General features: G+C 37.8%; 1 long non-coding RNA gene across 2 annotated transcripts; it reads right to left on the bottom strand.

The window, feature by feature from the left end:
• Positions 1 to 225: 225 nt before the first annotated feature.
• LOC148224331 (uncharacterized) lies at positions 226 to 20,195 on the bottom strand. 2 transcript variants are annotated; one of them, XR_015802397.1, is made up of 6 exons: positions 19,963 to 20,195; positions 19,320 to 19,512; positions 15,514 to 15,743; positions 5,209 to 5,424; positions 4,491 to 4,675; positions 226 to 3,568 (listed from the first exon to the last, which is right to left on the bottom strand). It is a non-coding gene; the product is annotated as an uncharacterized LOC148224331 (long non-coding RNA). The 2 variants fall into 2 exon arrangements; XR_015802396.1 differs by lacking the exon at positions 19,320 to 19,512.
• Positions 20,196 to 20,990: the final 795 nt, after the last annotated feature.

The following is a 20,990-nucleotide window of genomic DNA, read 5'->3' as shown; positions in this document are numbered from 1 at the left end:
AAACAACAACAAAAAAAAACCCCCAAAACCAAACCAGACCAAACCAAACCAAAACCAAAACCAAACCAAACCAAAATAAAACAAAACAACCGAACAAAAACAGACCAAGAAAATCACCAAAAAACTCCTCTCCCCCAAAAACCTAAAACCCAACCAAACAAAAACAAACAAAAAAACATATACAGGAGAAGAAGTGAAGAAATATTTGAGACATCATTAAAAGAATTATTTTAAATTTATATTTATTTATTCTTGTTCTCACGCTACTTGGGTAATCAGTAGCATTGAAGAGTCAAAAGATACAAGAACTGTGTTAATCTCAGTGAGGGCCACACAAAACACTGCCTGAAGGTTGCACACTGCTCCAGACCCACTCATGTGGCCAGCCAAGAGCTGAGAGGCAGCAGCCATCTGTCCAGAGAGGATTCTGAGCCATGAAGATTCCTCCTTCCTCACTCAGCAAGTGAACTGGGGTAGGGCTGCCTGGGACAGAATTGCTGCAACCCAGTGTTGACTGGACTGTTTTCTTCTCTATCCTCGATGTGCAAGTGCATTGGATGACCAGGGGTTTTCAAGGAAACCGTTTTTCTTCTAAAGCATTTGCTCTCACTCTGATTCAGTTTTATCATGTTTTTTCATTTCAGCTGCCCATTTTGACAGTATGTTTAGAAGGCTACTTTTCCCTTTTGGTTGAAAGAAGTTGTAGAGTATTTTAGGTTATATTTGTTAATTTCCTAATAAATAAATTTAAAAATTCCTAGCAGAGCAATAACTTCTATTTCATGTAATAATTTCAGCATGAAGTAATAAGACAATGGCATTGAAACGTATTTTTCTAATTTGCTTGACACTTCAAACAGAAACATACATTTACAAGTTTTCACTTGTACAACCAATCAGTTTTGTAGTTAAATTGAGACCTTTGTTAAAATACTTACTGAGAAGAAGTTAATTCAGAGTAATTAGATTTGCATTTAATTTAAAAAGTTACTGGCATTGTGGGACTACAAAACTGCTGGTCTAAAAGCTTTTGCGAGTACTTCTTTCACGCTGGAATGTACTAACTGTCATATTAATAAAGTCACTATAGAAATAAATGGTATCAGTTCAATTATTCACTTCTTTATAGAGGTACACAAGATTCTGTCTAACTGCAGGAAACAAGTATTTTCTTAAAATTGGCTACTAAAATTAAAATTAGTAACAACATATGTCCAGCTTCACACGTTTGGGAAAAACAGACATTACTTTCTGCTTCCTAAAATCTGGATTTGCTAACAAAATAAATCAGAGTCCCTCTATCAAATTCTGCATTTTCAGAATAAGATACTTCTACTATATTAATTCTTGGTATTTAAATATCTTCGTGAAGGCAGGAGTCAGATACTGTAGAAGGGCATTCAAAATGACAAAATATGAATCAAAGAATTTACAGACTAGCAGAGAGGATCATAGACAGACACCAGAAGAACAATTTCCCTAGCATGTTATTCATCCAATGACAGGAATAGGAAATCCTCGGGCTTTATAATCCTCAGGTGATTTTAAATAATTAGAAATTGTTCCAATGCATATTGCTAGTTCTGTTAAAGGAGTTGACAACAGAAAACCCATGTAAAATAAGCTCATACAACTAATAACACCTTGTTGAGGACCACTAGCATTGTAAGAAACCAAAATTGGATGGCTTTGATTTAATAATAAGCTCTGTACATTGTGAAACCAAAGGAAAGTATATTTAGATATGTGAATAGATGTCCTGTATGCTGAAAGCATTTCCCTGAACTGGTGAAATAATAGTGGACAAGCTCAACCTCTATAAAGTGCAATAAGGTCTTCTTAAATCCAAGTTGTTACTAAGAAGGGTCTAACTTTGGAACTCTGCTCCTCCAGCTCTGTGGCTACAAATGATAGATTGTTTCCAGTTTACCACACGAATCTAGATTTATTTTCTGTTACCCTAAAGAGGTTGCATTGGCGGCAACCAAGAAGGTTCTGTTTTTATCTCGCAGTGGCTGCTGTGCCATAAGTAAAATTGAAACTTCTGGAAAGGAGAAGGAAGGGGGGAATTGCTTGTTTTCTCAAGAGCAAGCTCAACTCTGCAGAACTTTTGAAATGCAGATGGAAACGACAACAAGAGAAATGGTGAACAGCACAAGTACAGACTGGGATATTCCCGAGAGGACACAGCTACTTGCCTACAGCATTGCCTACAGATTCAAAGCTGAGGTCTGGAGGAAACAGACCAGAAAAAAATTCCTAGGAATGGGGAGAGGGCTTCAGTCTTTATTTCAACCCACAAGTCACTGGCAGCTGCTGATTTTGGTAGAATTTGGAGAAAGAACACTCATCCTGCAAGAAACATTGGTTGGGGTTGATTTTCTCATGCTTCCTTTATCCAGTGTCCTGATGTTCCCTGAGCCATCTTCTCCAACTGTGTTTACTTTTGTGCTAATGGTTCAAGTAATAACAGAATTGGGAGATTTTGTAGCTCACATAAAAGAAAGTATGACAGGAAGAGAGCAGAGTGGTTCCATTTCTAGATTTTAGCAAATTCAGTGTTGAGACAGGAAAGAGACGTAAGTACCAGATAATCCCAGACTGGAATATCAGGGCACAGATATCCACAGTGTTCTGCTAACACATTTGTTATTAAGCTGCTTTTAGGATTATGTTTAGAGGAATAGGAAATGATGATGCTAAGCAGTGCAAAGGACAGCTGCATCAAACAGCAGGTATCAGAGACTTTGTGGACAACTGAGTCCCATCAAAAGGCTTGAAATAAGAAATTCTTATAACTAGCTCATCTGTACAGAGCTCAAAACCATATTCAGTGTCACAAATAGCAATGTTGTTGTGGCTGAATGGATCTTGGAGACAGTTCTTGAAAATCAAATATTTTCCACCAGAATTTCTCAGCTTCACAATACTTAGTATCTGTGCATGATCAAGAAATTAGATTTACATGCATTCTATTCCACCTAAACTTAAAATATGTCAAACATTTGTTTCCTAGGAGAAAAATTATAAAAGGTGAAATTATAAAAGGTTGATTGTTTTTTATTAGCTCTTTTTAACTTCCACCTACTACTCGATTATTTTTGTTTCAAACAGACCATAGACAAAACTACTAAATTAAGGATTTTCAGTATGATGTGCTGAATTTAAATTAATCTGTTTGTGTCAAGCAAGAGAACAACGTGGGACATTTGATCTGCATTATCAAGCGGATTAAAAAATCCTGTGCAACAGATGTTAACAAACATGCACAACACTTTCATAGATTTCTGAAGTAGACTATAAGGAAAGAAATTTGATTCCTGCTCTTCAAGCTGACCTTTATTTTGGTGGTGATTGGAATCAGATCATTTGTGGCCTCAGTCTAGCACAGTTTTTCATCCTAATAAGAGTCTAGTAGCAAATCCTAATCAGAGTAGTAATGCACTCCTAACTATGTACTAAGTTCTGTCTTGAAGGACCATAGGACCTAAGAAAAACTAGAATTCACTTTTTTGCATTCCTGATGGCAGATGATTTCAGCAATAGTGGTAATGAGACAATACTGGACCTGCGAAAGAAAAAAAATTACTCAAAATTTGAAAAACAAGATCAGAGCTTGTTACCAGGGCATTTTTCAGGAGATTGACTACATAATCTTTCCGATAATTCATTAACATTGCCTAATTCTAAAGTTTTCTTCTGTTTTCCAAAACCATGAGACTTAATAGATTGTTTTCAAGAAAAATCATGAAGATTCAGGGTGAAATTTTCAACAACACGTTCCTTTAGTTTTAAAAAATAGCACATTGATGATCTGAGATGCACCTGCAGGTAAATATCATCTTTCTGCCACTAAACCTAAATACTTGCTCATTGCACTTTCAAGCTTGTTGTTATACCCTGCTGAAAGCTATATTTCAAATTATTGCAGGAGGAAGACTGTTGCATGCACAAACAGTTTTACTGGATTAGTTACTCTCTAGAGACTGGTTTTCTTTGAATTTTTGCCCAGAGTCAGACTTTTCACCACAAAGATTAGAAGCAAAAACTAAAGTTTAATCAAGGAAAGCAAAAGCTAAAGTTCTTGGTTTCAAGACTGGAAACTTACAGAAGTGAAGGAAACAAAAAAAAAACCAATTCTAGATTGTACCTAGCAGTATTACACAATAAGCCTTGAGGGATTATGTAAAGCATTCTTACTCAAGGAACAGCTTCAGCTCATACCACTTCATGCCCATCCTTGCTGCTGCTTAGTATGGATTAGAACTAGTTCGAAGACCTGAGCAGTTCCCACACTGCTAGAGTTCATCAAATTCTTTTGTGAGTTATTTTCACCCTTTGTTCAGAACAGAACCTTATCCCCCTTTCTCGTCTCTTCTCTGCCAATGTTACTGTGTAGGAATACAATTTCTGGCTCTCCACAATAATGAGTGTTTTGACTCCTGTCCCCCCACTCTGTCTTTCAGAAGAAGCTATAACAGGAGTTTTACCTTTAGATAATTAGTGAGTATCTGAAGTGCATGGGATCACCCACAGTGTTAATGCATATGGATGAGTATCGAAGGAGAAAGAAAACTTTATTTCAGTGACTGTGGTTCTTCTGCATTCTTCTTCAGAGCTCTGTCCAAGCTTCTCCTGCAGGTGCTCCTGTGGTTGAAGGGAACTGTCCTCTCATCTACCGGGAAAATAGAAGGAGAATGAAGGTGCAAGAACATTTTTCTAAGTCAGATTAGAAGACCTGACATCCTCAGAGCTGAGGTCATCAGTCTTCTCCAGAACTGACAACAAAGATGGATTAGTAGTCAGCTTGAGTGCCAAAACCTCTTAACAATTTGAAAGTCTATTGACTATCCAGATTCAAAAGAAAACTGTGTCTAGACAAGAAATTCTTGTGCATGTACAGATCACACTTTGTACCCAGGAATTAAAAGAACAGCAACTTCTGTCCAAAACTTAACCTGCGTCTATGGCTAAAATATGCTTGCTAAAAGATGGTGATGATGAAAGATGAAACTAGATGCAGAAACTGGCAAGGTCATGATAGAAATCCAGAGGTAAAATATTAATTAACATTAATGCATATTTCAGGTTACCATAAGCAAAAAGGACACAAAAGGTGCTGTGAGGTATGAGCTAAGTTCAACTTTCATATTGTTTTACAGACATAGACAAGTTAGTAGGAAACAGAACAAAGCAAAAGAACTCCACCTCAAAACCCATGAATGAAGTAATACGAAAAGCATTTTGTTTTGGCAAAAAGACATAATATAGAAGGAGTCTTGTTTTGTCAAAAATGTTCTTCTCCACTGTCTAAGTGCTCTGATTCAGCTGAGGTGCTTGGATGATGCAAGGGACACAGGCATGTGCACAAAGAACAGCACCTTCCAGGCACATCCAAGGCAAAACAGGGTCTGACATTAGCACCTGCGAAATAAAAACACATCAAAACATGAATACACATGTAGAAAACACTCAACAGAGAATTGCCTTCCTTTGCATATTTCATCTGAGAACAGATGGAACATTTCCAATTTGACTTCCAAAACGTCCATCTAAGCCTAACTTTTAGCACAAGTTAGACTTTTAAGTGCTAATCTGTACTAAAAATGATCCTTGTATTTTAAAAAGTTTTCTCTCTATGTAAATGTTGTTGGCCATATTTTTGCGCCAATAGGATTTAAAGCTTTACTAGTTCAGATTCCCTTCAACAAATTCAGCAGGCATTACAACACATCTAAATCTGTTCTCCTTTTAAATATTCAAAGCAAGGAGAAGGTTGAGGGCAGCTCATGGCAGGGATCAAAACCCACAAATTAAGTAACTGAATGAGATAAATAGGAGGTATTTTGCAAAAATTTTCTTTCACAATAAATCACACAGAAACTTGATTTCATTTTTGAAGCCAACATTCAGAGGTTTTAAAATCTAGGCTTTTCAAAACTAAAAAGAGGTCTTGAAACAGGTTTGTTCAATCAATTTGGAGCCAATACTTAATATGACAAATGCTGTAAGGGAAAGTTGTAAGACTCCAAGTTCCAGATAAGAGTTAAAAGAGCAAAACTCTTTTTGTTTGGTTTTCCATTGCAATTGCCATTCACTGTATATAATTTTTTTTGTCTAAGAAAATCTTCACATTATTTTTAAATTTAGAAATAAATTCCTATGTATTTCCATTCCTACAAACTGCTCTTTTCACTGTAGTCTTTCTCCCTTTGCAAAAATGTAACAGCCATGAAATAATCCACATACAATGAATCAATGAACTCAGACCTGAGAAATATGAACAGCAGAGGAGAGAGTTGTGATTGACTGTATATACAGATATAAATACTATAAATACATGGACTGTTGTGGAGAAGAGGCAAAAATGCTTGTAGTGTAAAACGTATGGGTGTTGGAAAGTAAACAAAGGTAATATGATTTGCTGCTTTGCTTGATTTCCTCTGTTTTTTCCACTTACACCCCATCCAAACACAAGCACATTCTATCCCAAAGAACTTGAAAGTGTTTTAAGTGTTATGATTGGCACTGTCCAGTTGCCAGAACTGTCCGGAGCTGTGCACTCAACTCAATAGCTTTTATTTACCAGAAACACAACCATCTATATCTATTCTACTGAATTCTTTCAAATATCAGGTTCTGCAGACCCAGCTGGGTAACTACAGCTACAGAAAACTTTTTCCATATTACTGTTTGGTTTACCCAAAATGTAATCTGTAACTCTGGACAAAACATGTTATAACACTGTGCAACTTGGCAACAAAAATAATTAATTACTAAAACTTGAATTTGTGGGCTAAATCAACAGAAATAAGTAAGCCCAGCGAGACAGCCTGCAAGAGAATTCAGAGTCCATTTGGATAGGAGTCAAGCCAAAAGGAAGGGATTAGCACTTCTTCTTTGAATAATTGCACTGTCTGGAAATCCATTCAGTCTTTTTGTACTATGTGCATGTGAAACTTATCATAATGAGGTTTGAGCCCAGGCCAGAATTTCATAGGTATTGCAAAGAATAAATATTTAATTTTATTTAATTTAATGAATCATTTTGCAGTAACGTATAACAAAAAGCAACTGAATTGGCCTCTTGATATCTTCAAATTATATCTGAGTGTTTCTTTCATATGTTTTACCATAGAACCATCTTGTTACTGGAGTTAGAGAATGAAATAGTATGTCTTATGCAGGAAGTCAAACAAGACAACTTAGTGGCACTGACTGGTTTAAAAAATTTGTCAAATGCAGATCAGAAGAATGCCTATAGGCTGCATTTTATGAGAAGGCAGTAATTGCTGTGTTGGCTGATATAACGTGAACACTTGAAAACCACCTTCATTTTTGCTCTCATGTCTTGTGAGATAAGCCAGTGATTATAGGCAAAACCTAAATACCCACTACTTCTAAAAATGTATGCAGTTCTCCATCATCCTAAGAAAATTAATGACCCTCTTCGGTTTTTTTTGGAATGGTATGCACTCTGTCCTTGACTTAATGCTGCTATTTAGGTGTGATTATCCATTCACTTGGAATCCGTAAGAACTAATCAAAAACAGTGAAAAAGAAAGTAAGGGCTTCAGAAATGTGAGTTAATATCAAATATCATAAGATTCTGCAAGTCCTCAGCAATATCCTCTTGAGAATGTTGGTGATCTTGACTCCATCCCTCCTTTAGTCAAAAGGGCTTCTGTGCTGATACCAAAGCATACACGGAGTGACAAAGGGAAGGCAAGGGAAAGCCTGACCAGCAGCCTGCTTCCAGCTCTAGTGAGCTGTGGTGGGAATGAGCATTTGCATTCCAGTACAGCTTGTCTGCTGCAGCCTCCGAATGGAGTGACTATACAAAGCACAGTCACACAGCATCGGTTTTGTACTCTGCCACTCTCCAGGAGGGTGAATAAAGTCCTGAACGAAAATTAAACCAAAATAAGGAGAAGTTTTCATGCTTTAGGGAGAACCGAAATAATGAACAATATGGTACGCTTTGCTAGGACCACACAAGCAGGGAGAACAGCTGGTGAAATAAAGGAGATGGGGCTGAGAGGATACAAATCTTCTGCTAAGGAAATAAGTGTGCATATTTGTTTTGGGAAACAAGATTTCACAGAATCAGCTATCAAATTCACTCAATCCAAATATCTCATTTCTGACCTTGCATTTGCTGATTTATTGCCACTGATAACCAGAAACACAGTCCTCATCTGCAGCTTCAGGGCTTTTCCCTAAGAATTCTTAGCCAGAAAGCAATGACACTTCAACAAAACGTAAGCCCAAGTTTTTAAGTGCCCCTCTGCAGTAGATCACTCCAGAGGAATAACCTGATTTAAGGATTCCTTCAGGGTAAATCACACAGCTCAAAAATCACCATAGGCTTAGATGAGAATCATGATTAACAGCATCCCAATGTCATTTGGCACTGCCCTTGTCATATCCCCTTGCAGCTTCAGTGATTTATAGGATGTGCATCTCCATGATCACACTGCAAACTATAAAACACTTTCTTACATATCACAGAATCACACAAGTATCAAGGCTGGAAGAGGCCTTCAAATCTAATCTAACCATCACCCCAGAACCACCATAATCACCCCTAAACCATATCCCCAAAAGCCACAACCTCTTGAATACTTACAATGAGACACTATCTCCCTGGACAACTAATTCCAATGCCTAACCACCCTTTCAGTGGTTTTCTTTCTCAAATATCTAATCTGGACCTCCCCTGAAAAATGAGGGGATTTTTTTATTTGTGTTTCGATAATTCATCAAAAATTTTTGAAAGTTCAGATAGGTTTACTTGAACCGAGTTTTTTCTGCCTTGTTGTTTGTTCTGCCAAAACTAATGTCAGTTCACTTCAGATGGTGAAGAAGGATGGTTAAAAATTCATAATAGAAATAATGCCAAGAGAATGTGCTTGTGAAGTAGGAGTGGCTACCCTCACAGAAGCACAGGCAATTCATACAAAGCTGTCAGGTGTTGTTCCAGTGAGACAGAAACTCTCATTATGGATACTTCCTTTCCAGCTCAGAGAAGTCTGCCTTAGCTGTATTACATAAAAAAACCCCAACAGGAGAGTGCAGCAGGTTGGGTATGTTGGCAAACGCTGAGAACATGTGCACGCACGTACTTTGTGCACGTGTGTGCTGGGCACGTGTGTGCAAGCCCCTGGGTGGATGCCTTTTTCTCCCCCGAATTGCTAAAGTGGAGTGAAAGGGCACTGCCCACGCTCCCCTCCCAGGACTTGACCCGGTGGCAAGGGCCTTGCATTCCTCAGCTGAGAAGTGTGTCTGTTTGCCTGAGCTGAACCAGATGAAAGCAGCACTACAAGGCTCTAGCTTTGCCTCAGGCCCTCGCTTTTGAAAGAGCCAACCCTGCTGTTTCTCTTTGGGGCTTATTTCTGGTTTGAGAAGAATTGGCTGAAAGGAAAACCTTCCATTTTTCATTTGACTTTGTAGCTTAGTAAGGAGACAACATATATTTTTCATTTGAAAGTTCATTTATTTTAAATATGGCAAGAGTTTGAATTTTATGCTTGAAAATCACAATCAAATCCCCCAAGACAAATTGATGCTTTCATAAACTAGAACATGTTTAGAGTAAGACAGCTTTGTACCATTTCATTTATAAGCAAGAACAGGTTTTAGAAAACTGCTGGTCCTGTAATTCAGTTGCATTGGAGAGTAGCATTAGGCAGTGGCATTCCTAGTGGTATCCCTGACCAGCTACTCGGGCAAATCCTCTCACTTCATTGTGTATCCAGCTTCCAAGAATTATGCCTTTCTCTTGGAAGCTATATTGTGGATTGGGCAGCATGGGCACTTCCTCATATATATATTTCGTACTATGTTCAGCATGGTTAGTTTAAACTTATCAATGTTTTTGTACTAAATATTAATACAGGTTGTCTGAAGAGGCTATCACTGAAATACTGAACATACTGGTATCTTTCTAGATATGATCACCCTCTCATGAAGAAATCTCTCACCTGAAAGCCAGATGTCAGGTCTCACTCATGGAGTATGAGACTCTCTCACTGTCTCCCAGGATTACTCTCCCCACCAGCCCTACATGTTACCACTATGCTGTGAAGTTCTGAAGCATCTCTGGCATATTCTGACTGCCATCTGCTAGACACTCTTGGCAACCTGTTAACTAGATGCATTTAGTATTTTAGGTCGTGACAGGGGGAAGCCTGGGGACAGTAATGCAGCAAGGAGATGCACAACCCTTCCTCTATTAGTTGTTTTGTTACTTTTGTTACATGATGTAATGATGCTCTGATGCAATTTCTAAGTTTTGTAAAGCAGAGCTGCCAACACAAAACATATTGAGAGACAATTGTGAGAGAGATTAACAGAGCTCTTCACATACAGAAAAGTGTACCACAGTGTAGGGTTTTTCTCTATACATTTTTTCCTGTAAAGGTATCAACACTTTTTAAAACACCCAAAATACTCAATATTTAATTAGAATCATGGTTCCATTGTTGGAATAGACCTTAAAGATCATCTGGTTCTAATTCCCCAGCCACAGGTTGGGATGCCTTTCACTAGACCAGGCAGCTCAAAGCCCTAGCCTTGAACACTTCCAGGGATAGGGCATCCATGGCTTCTCCAGGTAATCTCTCCCAGTGCCTCACCCCCCTCAAAGTAAAGAATTTCTGTCTTATATTTAACCTATACTTACCCTTTTTCAAGTTGGAGACATTCCCCCTTGTCCTGTCACCACATGGCAGTGACAGAGGGACAGTAAAAAGTCCCACTCTAGCTCTCTTTTAGGCCCTCTTCAGGTATTGGAAGGTCACAGTTAGGTGTTTATATTTTTCACCCATATGAACACAAACAAAGCTTTTTCATTTAACCTGTATTTTATTCATCACAATTTCAGCTCATTCTGAAGTTAATCCTCTGTTTCTGAGACCAGATGGATTTAAAAAAAAAAACAACCTTGGAAGAAACCAAGGCTGAGTCAAATGGTTTCAGTGGCTTTTTGTTCTTTTCTAGTCTTGTCTGGAAGCAATTTTCTCAAGCTTTGTAATTTATTTGTCATCTTCCTCAAAATCCCCACGCAAGAAAGAATGAGAGCCTTTCTTTGGTATTAAAAACAAACAGAAGAAACCTTGACATTAGATTTTTATACATATTGTTCATATCCTGAGTGTAATAAATAGGTGTTTTTAGTACCAGTGGCGGTGATCTTGAGGAAAATAAGTTATGACTGAAATCTTGCATTCTAGAGAACAGAAGTGATAGTTTGGGTCTCCAGGGATTCAGTCACACATTACCTACTAAAATGCAAACAGCCACATATTTTTCTGTTATAAAATCTGACATATAAAAGTAGAGTATGTATCCCAACCTTTAACCTGGTATTTAAATGTTGCTTCTATACTCCCATACCAACAAAGCAACTCTGCAATAAAAATAAAATCCAACAACATTTTCATTTTTTAAAAATGCCATTTTCTTATGTTTTGGTTTTTTCACAGTCTGGATAAAGAGGCTGATGTTCTTATGAACACAATAAAATACAAAATAAAATTAAATTTTGATAGTCTGGGACCAAAAAAGAGACAGAAAAAACTAAATTCAAAGCAGAAAGTTCCTGAAAGAAAAAACCTTATCTTTGCTGGTTGTTTTTCTTTTTTCACTTACTCTTTTTTACTGTTTTCTTGATCCAGCTCAAATGCTTCCACTGTGCAGAGCTGTGGCAATATGATAGGGGACATAAAACCAAAATGTGTAGATTCCAATTCATTCTTGCAAAATAATCTATATCTTTAACTGCACCTGGAAACTCACATGAGCATTTGTGAGAATTCATTTTGGCCTGTATGCCGCCAAAATGCAGTGGTTAAGTGTCAGGTGTGACATTCTGTATCAGCTGTGGGTTCTGGATTGATTTAAATTCAAAGGCTCATAATATGTTCAGACAATTGATCTCAAAATGGAAAAAGCCCTGTCTGTTTTCAAAGTAGACCAAAGCCATTTGTAAGCCAAAGATGGGAATAGCTTTCCCCAGCAATATTGGAATGTGATAATTTTACAGCAGCCTGGCCTCAACACTGGAGTATTTGGTAAATATAAGTGATGAAAAACAGAAGCATTCAGTAAGAAGAACAGGTAGAGTCACTACATAAATACCATTACCTCCTACAGCTGGCCAAGATTAGCTCAGGATGACTGGACTGAATGCCAGTCAATTAGCTAATATCCATGCACGAGGATGGATACAATCACTCTCAAACACTACAAACAAATATTGGTATTGAACTAATTTATTGTTATATTAAATTCGAGAAAAATTCTAAATAAAACAATTCTGAGTTATATGATTGGATCCTATAATGTGAAGCTCTGAAATATTCTCCATGTATTATAATAATCGTAATCTTCAGACAGTTTGTTGCATCATGTCTTTCTCATAGAAAGCATAAAACAGCAACAAGCTGCATCTGGTAATAACTAGTGGAACTAGTGGAAGGTGACCCTGCCCATGGCAGGGGAGTTAAATTTAATTGTCTTTAAGGGCCCTTTAAACCCAAACCATTAGTTTCCATGAAACTAATGAAAATTCTACTGAACACACAATCCCAAGATGTATCCAGAGACATATTTTGAAGAGAATATCAAGTAATCCATGAAAGCATTCACCTAGAGAGTTGTGTGCAGTTCTTCTCACTTTTTCCCCCCCAAAACCACGTGCATTCTCGAATTTTCCTCCATTACTCAAACAAGTATATTCTTGTCTCTCACCAAAAAGTAGTTTTTATAACTGAAATTTAGGTGGAATTATAATGTTAATTTTACATATCTGACAGCATAAAAGCATATCAATCTCTTGCTGCTGCATGTCATGTAGTCCTTTTCATGGAGGAATCAAAAAGTGGTTACAATGTCTACCTACACTACTCCTACTGGGATCCTCTTTTAGAGTCTTCTACCTCTTGGTTAGAAATTCTATTCTAATCTCCCACCTAAGTTTTTTATAACAAGTACAATAGGTATTCTCTTTCTGGCAAAGTGCACCACCCCAATGCATTTATAGAGAAAACCTGTTATTTCTTCTCAGTCTTCACTTTGCTGGGGTATCCAAGCCAAGCCTTTTTTTCTCATTCTGTCAAAGTTTCTCCATGTCCTTGACTGCCACTGCAGGCCTCCTTTACATCTGTATTTAACTTTAACAAACGTACCTGAAAAAATAAGGGAGTAGAACTGCACCCAATTTTCTAGATGAAGGCTTCCTCAGGCTATCTTTTCCAGAAGATACTTCTCTGGATATGTCTTGGGATGATGCTTCTCTTTTCTTCATAGCCACAACAAGTACAGAACTTGCAGTCCATTTAACTAACCTGTGCTGATTTTTCTGTTCTACTTTCTTGTAACCAGATACTGCATATGCATATGGCAGTGGTTATCCTCATTATTAGCAGTAAGATGAAACATTGTATCCATATAATGTTTTTTATTTGTACATAAACTTGCATTTTGTTTCTTGATTACTTTTAAGACACATTCCTTATTCTCGAAGATAAGTTGTAAAATACTTATCTATCTGTATAAAAATTCCTCTTTTTCTACATGGAAGAAATTTTTTACAATATTTTTTTAATTTCAAAAAACTTAATTTTTGTTCATATAAAGTTCTGCATTTGCACCACTTTCTGCTACACAACCAGAATTTTCCAGCGCAGGAATTTGAGTCAGTAAAATCTAAATGTAAATAAGACAGTTTAACCTGATGAAATCTATAATTTGTCCTTGATTTACTGAGTCTACTGTTCTTTGCTATTTATCTGTATATTTAGTTGAAATAATTCCTTAATGGAGAACTGCTGTGTCTGTGGGCCCTCCATTTTAACCATTTAACTTCTAGCGCCTGTTGTCTTAGTTTCCTTGATAAGCCATTGTTTCATATACGATGTTGGCTCATATCCCAGCACCAAGTTTAAAATTAATGATTCTGGATTGTTTAGGCTGATAACACATTCATCTTCTGCTTCAATGCTGGTCATTGAACATTTCAAAATATGTGAATCCAATGAGGAGAGAAAGCAAGCAGCAATGAATAAGGAAGCAATAAAGCTTGCAATAATAGCTTGAATGTTTTGGAAAAGAAACACACCCATTTTGCATTCAGAGCAGAAATCACTTATGAGCAATCATAAGTAATTTTGTAGTGTAATTTGTTTATTCAGAAAATGTCTTCTTGTATACAAGCTGTCAGGAACTTCAGCCAAAGGGCTACCACTCGTTAAAGAAGCAATTGTGCTTGGTTTCATTATTTGACACTCTTCCTAATCTACTCCAGATCTGACCTGCTCCAGACCCCGAGTTTTAAAGTTAACAAACACAGCAGCCTCAGACACTTCATGGGAGAAGCGAATTTTCTTTTTTTAAGTTAGTTTTCTTTTGTTAACTTTCTCTGTCATATGAAATTATTTCCTGGATGTAATCATGAGAGAAAAAAAAATATTTTACCAAGACAGAGTTTGTTCTGTTATGAACATTCATATGTTTAGTCAAATATGTATACTAGCAAAGATGAATACTCTGTAAAGCTTAAATAGTATAGTGCAAATACTATGTGCAAATACAGTAGACAAAAATCAAGAGACAATGGCATAAGTATGTAACTGTCTTCATCTGTAAAACGTTGTTTTTATCTGAAAATATTTAAATTTGAGTCATTTTTCTGTGTTACAAAGTTCTGTAAGGAGAAAATTCAATACACTGCCTCTATTTTATCACATTCCACAACAAAAAATAATGAAGTGTTAAACTAACACAGCTGTCTGAAATCAGGTCATGGTAGGAGGTCTTAAGCTTATAGCAGCTTTCTAGCCTGTGAGACACTGTGCCAGAAATTCTAGATGTGGTTCTGCTGTGATCTGCAATTTAATTGTGTTATTGTCACAAAAGTACTTCTCATTCTTTCAGCCACCCTTCTCACTCTAAGCTTCTTCTGCAGCAAACCAGGTAACAGCCATACAGCAGTGATAACAAAGTGTTCTTGTTTTGGTAATGGCCCTTCCCATAATGATTTAAGGACTGCATTAATTATGGGCCATTTCCAGGAGTCTCCATTGAAGTATATTGCCTTGAGGATTTTTTTTTTTAGGTTTCAGAAGTCATTTATGACTGGATCTTGCTAAAATGCATGCCAAGGTATAAAGCAAAGAATTAATTTAGCAAAGTCTTTCCTCTAGTTTATTTCCAGCAATTACTATATATCAGAACACTACAGATTATACAGTACTGACAATGAAGTGAGGTCTTCACACCAAATACAATGAACTACGTCTCGACACAGAATGAAAGTACAGAAATGCTCAACAAGGAGAGAAAAAATAAAATTAGTTTGAATTATTTTCCACAGAAGCCATACAGCCTCCCTCTGGAAAACTACTCAGATGTTTTAAGGATGTTTTAAAAATCCAGTCTTTCCAATGCACTGGAATTGTACAGTTTTATTAGAATTGAACATGTCTCTTGCCAGAATTTTTATCCATGTACCTCAAATATTAAGGAAACTGTTGATAGTTTGATTTTTCCATGTTGAAGGTGGGAGCACAGGGACATAGATCAATTAAGCCTTCTCCCCATGCTCACAAAAGTCGGTCCTGAAGGTGGAGATGCAGCCTGTTCTGGTTGTGATAGAGGTGCTGAAGGTGGAGATAAAAGTTCTGTGCTCCAGGACTCTGCCTTGCTACCAAAAGCTGGATGGTCACAAGGTTTTTCCAATGCTGTTTAGAAGGTACAGATAGACAAAGTTAGTATTGTAACAGTAGATCTAAAGTGAATGGGGGAAAAAATGCTTGTCTAACACAGGCACAGCTTTTGACCATCTTCAAAGGAATGAAAACCATGGATACCAACACTGACCGGGAATTTTTCTCTCAGATATTTTTATTAAAATGTTGAAATGACAAATAGCCTAAAAGAAGTAAAAATACAAATAGAGTGAGGACAAAAACTGAAATCTTGGTCAGGACAGAAAACAATAATTACTGCGTGATTAACAGTGTAATGAGATGGAAAGAAAAATGGTCACTGAATTAGTCCAAGTTCTATGAACACTGCATCCACACCCTTCTGACCCTTCCCAAGCAAGACTCTGTGGGGCAAAAACCCTCCTCACCATGTGAGGTTGTAAGAACGCTCATTTAGAACAGTATCAAAAGTAACACATCTTTTATTGCCACAGCAGAGTAAGCATGAATGAAGAAAATGTAATATAACGGGTACCAACTCTACTGAACCGGGTAAGTCTTCATGAAACTGATACGCAGTTCAAAACCAGCACACCTGTAGAGTTTGCAAAGCAAAACCTTTTACTGCACAGTTCCTCAGTTCCTGTGGTCCTTTTGATTCAGTATCTTTCACATGCTTGATACAAGTGTTATTCAGTTGCTTTGTTTATTGATCATTAGTTTGGATGGGTGCAGTGAATTCTGTATCAGTTTCATGGACACTTTTACCCTGTTCAGTATGATTGGCTCCCATTATATTACGTTTTCTTTATTCTACTGAATATGACAAATTTGGTAAATTTATTCAGTGTACTATGTCAACTCAATTATATATTTCATCTCTTTCATTGTGAGCTATATTTTTCTTGGAACATGTCATATAAAAGCTCAGTATTTTCACGCATGCTGCTTGTATAACTTGCAACGTGTTACGCATCTCCAGCAAGTTAATCTGTAGCTTGCCACTTTCTTTCTCTGCTGTGAATACATTTTATCATCTTTCCATCTAAAAAGGAACTAAATAAGTTTTTGATTAACAAGTGCATTTTTAAACAGCTGTGAAGTCTGAATTAGAAGTCTCTATTTATTTTTTTTAAGAAACTATTTATTAATGTCACTCAAGTGCCAAGACTACTTTCTTTTAATGTTATAATAACCAAACAAAAGTAGAGTGAGATAGTGAGACAAGAGTTCTTATAATTGTGAAAAATTCAGGAGCCCAAAGGGCTACTCTCATTTTGAGGTCAGGAACTGTTTCATCCAGAGTGCTCAAGAGCTGCAAGGCTGAAACATCACTTAAGTTTGTCTATCACAAAGAATAAATTCCTTGCAATATTCTCAATGTTTGTTTACTGTCTTTGTCTGGAAATGCCTGTGCTTCCTGAATTTGTCTAGAAGATGCCTTCAAGGAGGAAGATTAGCAGATTAACCAGTAATCTTGATTTTCCTCAGGCTGCTCAGATAACTGGACTGCTGCCTAAGAAGGGAAGGTGTTCTATCCAGCAGCAGCATCTGACAGCAATTAGGTAAACCAAGATCTTGTATGTGAAATTACACGGAGGTTACTACTGCTGATAAATAGATCTGCAGTAATTGCCTGGAGAGAGTTACCTTGTTGCCTTAAGCACGGGGTCCCGATTAAGTGCACTGGGCATTTTCTACTTTTTAATATATGGACTGACGCTAACAAAGAACCAAATAATTGTCAGAATGGAGCAGATCAAGTTGCTTATAAATTCAGCCAGAATTTATGACCTTAATGATGTTATTCAAATTTCTTTTCTTTTCCTCATTGCTTTATTGACCTTTCTTCACATTAAAAAAAAAAAAAAAAAAAAGTTTTGCTGTTTCTTCTAGTATGGTTGAAGAAATGATATTTTCTTCTTTTACTGAACACTTGCAAATGTTTCACTGATGAATTCCATTGCCGCCAAAACGTCGAACTTCAGGAACTTCAGAGCACAAAAACTTGGAAGAAGTAAAACAAATTAACCTATTAGGGCAGCTCTGTCATCACAACTATGCCACTTTGGATATTGATGCTAGGTCAAAGCCACTGCTATTATCCACTCCTCCCTGTGTTGTGTGCCCCCGGGAGACAACCTGCATTTCATAAGGGGACCCCATAATGCATAAAAAAGTCAGAAAAGGCTTTATCTGTACCATTTTTAATCAGAGATATTGCAGCACTTGCTGATTAAATGATTGTGCAGTCTGAAAGCATGTGCAGCCCTGGCTCATGCCGCTCACGAGGTTTTGATGTTGTTGGCTTGTGTAAAAAGAGTGCCCTTGAGGAAGTACAGCATGTCCCACACAGCTGTAGTCCAATCTGATGGGATAAACTAGGGAATGCATATTGCCAAAGCACTTTATGAAAGTCAGTGCCTCTTCTATCTGGGTTTCTAAGAAAAGTAAAGTGCAAATGTATTTTCAGTTTTATTAAGGTTAGCAATTAATGATGACACCCACAAACTGATGGTGATGGCCAGAGTCCAGTGCAGCAATCCCTCCCACTGGCAGAGCACCTAAGGCGGAGGAATTCAGGATCACATCCTTTGAGCTGGTAGAGTTTCTGTCATGCTTTGAGCAGGGCTTAAGAGGCAAAGCTTCCCTTGCTGTACAGCTCACAAAAATGGAAATTGCATCCTCAAAAAAAGCCCTTGGACCCTCATTAAAAACTCTAAATCTCAGTTCATTATTTTGCTGAATTCACAGTGGATAGAACTACAAGATATACCCATACCAGCCCCTGTAATCGGGACTGGTGAGGCCACATCTTAAATCCTGTGTCCAGTTCTGAGCCCTTCAGGACAGACTCTGAGGTGCTGGAACCTGTCCAGAGAAGGGCAATGGAGCTGGTGAAGAGTCTGGAGCACAAGTTCTGTGAGGAGCAGCTGAGGGAGCTGGGGGTGTTTGGCCTGGAGAAAAGGAGGGTCAAGGGTTACCTTGTAACTCTAAACCTGCCTGAAAAGAGGGTGTAGCCAGGTGGGGATCAGCCTCTTCTCCCCAGTAACAAGTGACAGGTCTCAAGGGGTGCCAGGGGAGGTTGAGGTTGGACATTAGGAAAAGTTTCTTCACTGAAAGGGTGGTCACACATTGGAACAGGCTGCCCAGAGAAATGGTGAAATCACAAGCTCTGGAAGTTCCAAAAATGTGTGGATGTTGCACCTTGAGGCATGGTTTAGTGGTGAACATGGCAACACTGAGTTAAAGGTGGGACTTGATTGTTTCCATCTTCAATGATTCTGTGGTTCTATGACAGCTGCCTGCCTAAACCAGGCTCTTCTTGTCCCTGGAGAGCCTATTAGGGATTTACTTCCTCTACAGGAAAGCTACCACCTGTCCTGGCTCCTGTAGGGACTAAAGAGCTGCATGTGCTAGCACGAACAAGCAGAACTTCATCAGCACCTTTTTGAAGGGTTTGGGATTTTCTAAAAGGATCTCTCACACTATGAGAAATAATCAACATCTACTACCATCTCTAACTTCCAAATACTTAGTTTTTATAGAAATTTAGAAATTTTAATTTGGGACCAGAATTATGGTAATGGACTATTAAGTCCATCTTACCTTTCCAGGCAGTAGGAATAAACCAGCATGGTGTATTCAATAGCTGCATTTATACTTCTCTGAAGGTCACTTTCTGATGTCACCCAGAGGCGTAATACCCCTGTTGTCTCAGCCATCTGTCCCACAACTTCTCCCTTTTCTGCTTTACTTTTTTGGACCTCTGCACATCTCAGCTCAGCCACTTTAAGGCTAGCTGTAAAACACAAGGGGGGGGTCATTTAAACTCCACAGTAGACGCTCCTGCCTAAAACCAGATTTCTAATTAGACAGAAAAATAGATTTTCTTTAAATGTCAGTATCATTCCACAAGCATTCACAGATTTTTTTTGGAAAAATTAAGAGACTGGAGCCCTCATTTGCATTTCTGAGTTGACAGCAGTGTGACCTACAGTAGGTCCCAAGGCCCCTGCCTATGGGAGGGAGCTCAGAAAGCAATCATGCTCCTATGACCAGGAAAAGAAGAGAGTCTACTGGAACTCTTACATAAATCTGTTCCTGCAGCAGATTTATAAAATCAATTTGTGAAATACACTTATAAAATAAGTGTGTTTTTTGAGGCCCTGGTTTCTGAAAAGCGTTTTCCAAAAGGGAATTTTAATGAATACAGAACAGAGACAATAAATTAGAGATGTCATTTTTTCACCTTATTCCGCCTCAGTTAATGGAGTGTACAGTTTACATACTGCAGTTCCACAATGAACTGCAATGTTCTCATTGAGTGTGTTATGGCAAAGCTGACCCATCCAATCTTATGAGACGTCTGAAAGCTTCACTTCATATCTGCTGTCTGTGTGCTGGTTGCACACAAGAGTGCAACTCTGCACTGTTTAAATCTTGATGGCCAGTCCTCTCCTGCAGTTGATTCCATTTCAGGGAAATCTGTAAGAAATAAAACATGCACACAGTTTTGTTCCCAGTGGAGTGTATGGGCCAGGGCAGATCTTGCCCCACAAGCGTGACACAGTGCAGAACTTTATGTTGCAATTTGTAGTGAGTGGGGTTTGCAATCACTGCTCTAACACAGCCTTCGGTAAATGGCAAAGTAAATGGTGGCAGATTCTGACAGTTTGTGTACACAATACCCTCATTAAGTACTGGAAAAATAAAATTCCTCTCCTTATCCACAGACAGGGGGGAATTTTACAGACGTGCAAATCCATGAGATCGGAGAAAGAATACTCCAAAAGACTCAAAAGAAATAACATGTGGAATAATAGATAACTATCTGAAAGTATATAGGAAATACTGACTGGGTAAATCTGCTCACTTCAGGTTAGGACCTGCTTTTCTAATTTGTCACCATTGTAGAAGCATCTGGGAGAAGAGCAGCTAGGCCTGGAAGAGTACAAAATCTGAATTCCAACTATCAAGGATATTTTCACACAGAACACACAGTATAGTGGCGCTTTTTTTCCCCAGAGGATGGACAAAATATTGAACCAAACAATCCAGCAGGGAAGATTGAATACTACAAAAAAGTCTATAATAATTCACTGTCACTGGTTCTGCAATAATTCCCATTACAAGCTAAATTTATATTTGTGTCCCTTGTTTTTCATGCAATCCATGACTATCAAAGTGAAGATGATGTGGTTTAAACTTTCATCGAAAACAAAATATTGCATTAAATGTCCTAGTGCTGACAGCTGTTGGGTTTACAATCACAGAGCA

The sequence above is a fragment of the Sturnus vulgaris genome, chromosome 3 (genome assembly GCF_052056855.1).
Source record: "Sturnus vulgaris isolate bStuVul1 chromosome 3, bStuVul1.hap1, whole genome shotgun sequence".
NCBI classification, from domain to species: domain Eukaryota; kingdom Metazoa; phylum Chordata; class Aves; order Passeriformes; family Sturnidae; genus Sturnus; species Sturnus vulgaris.
Note: the sequence above shows the minus strand (reverse complement) of the source record. Positions and strands in the feature narration are given on the sequence as shown.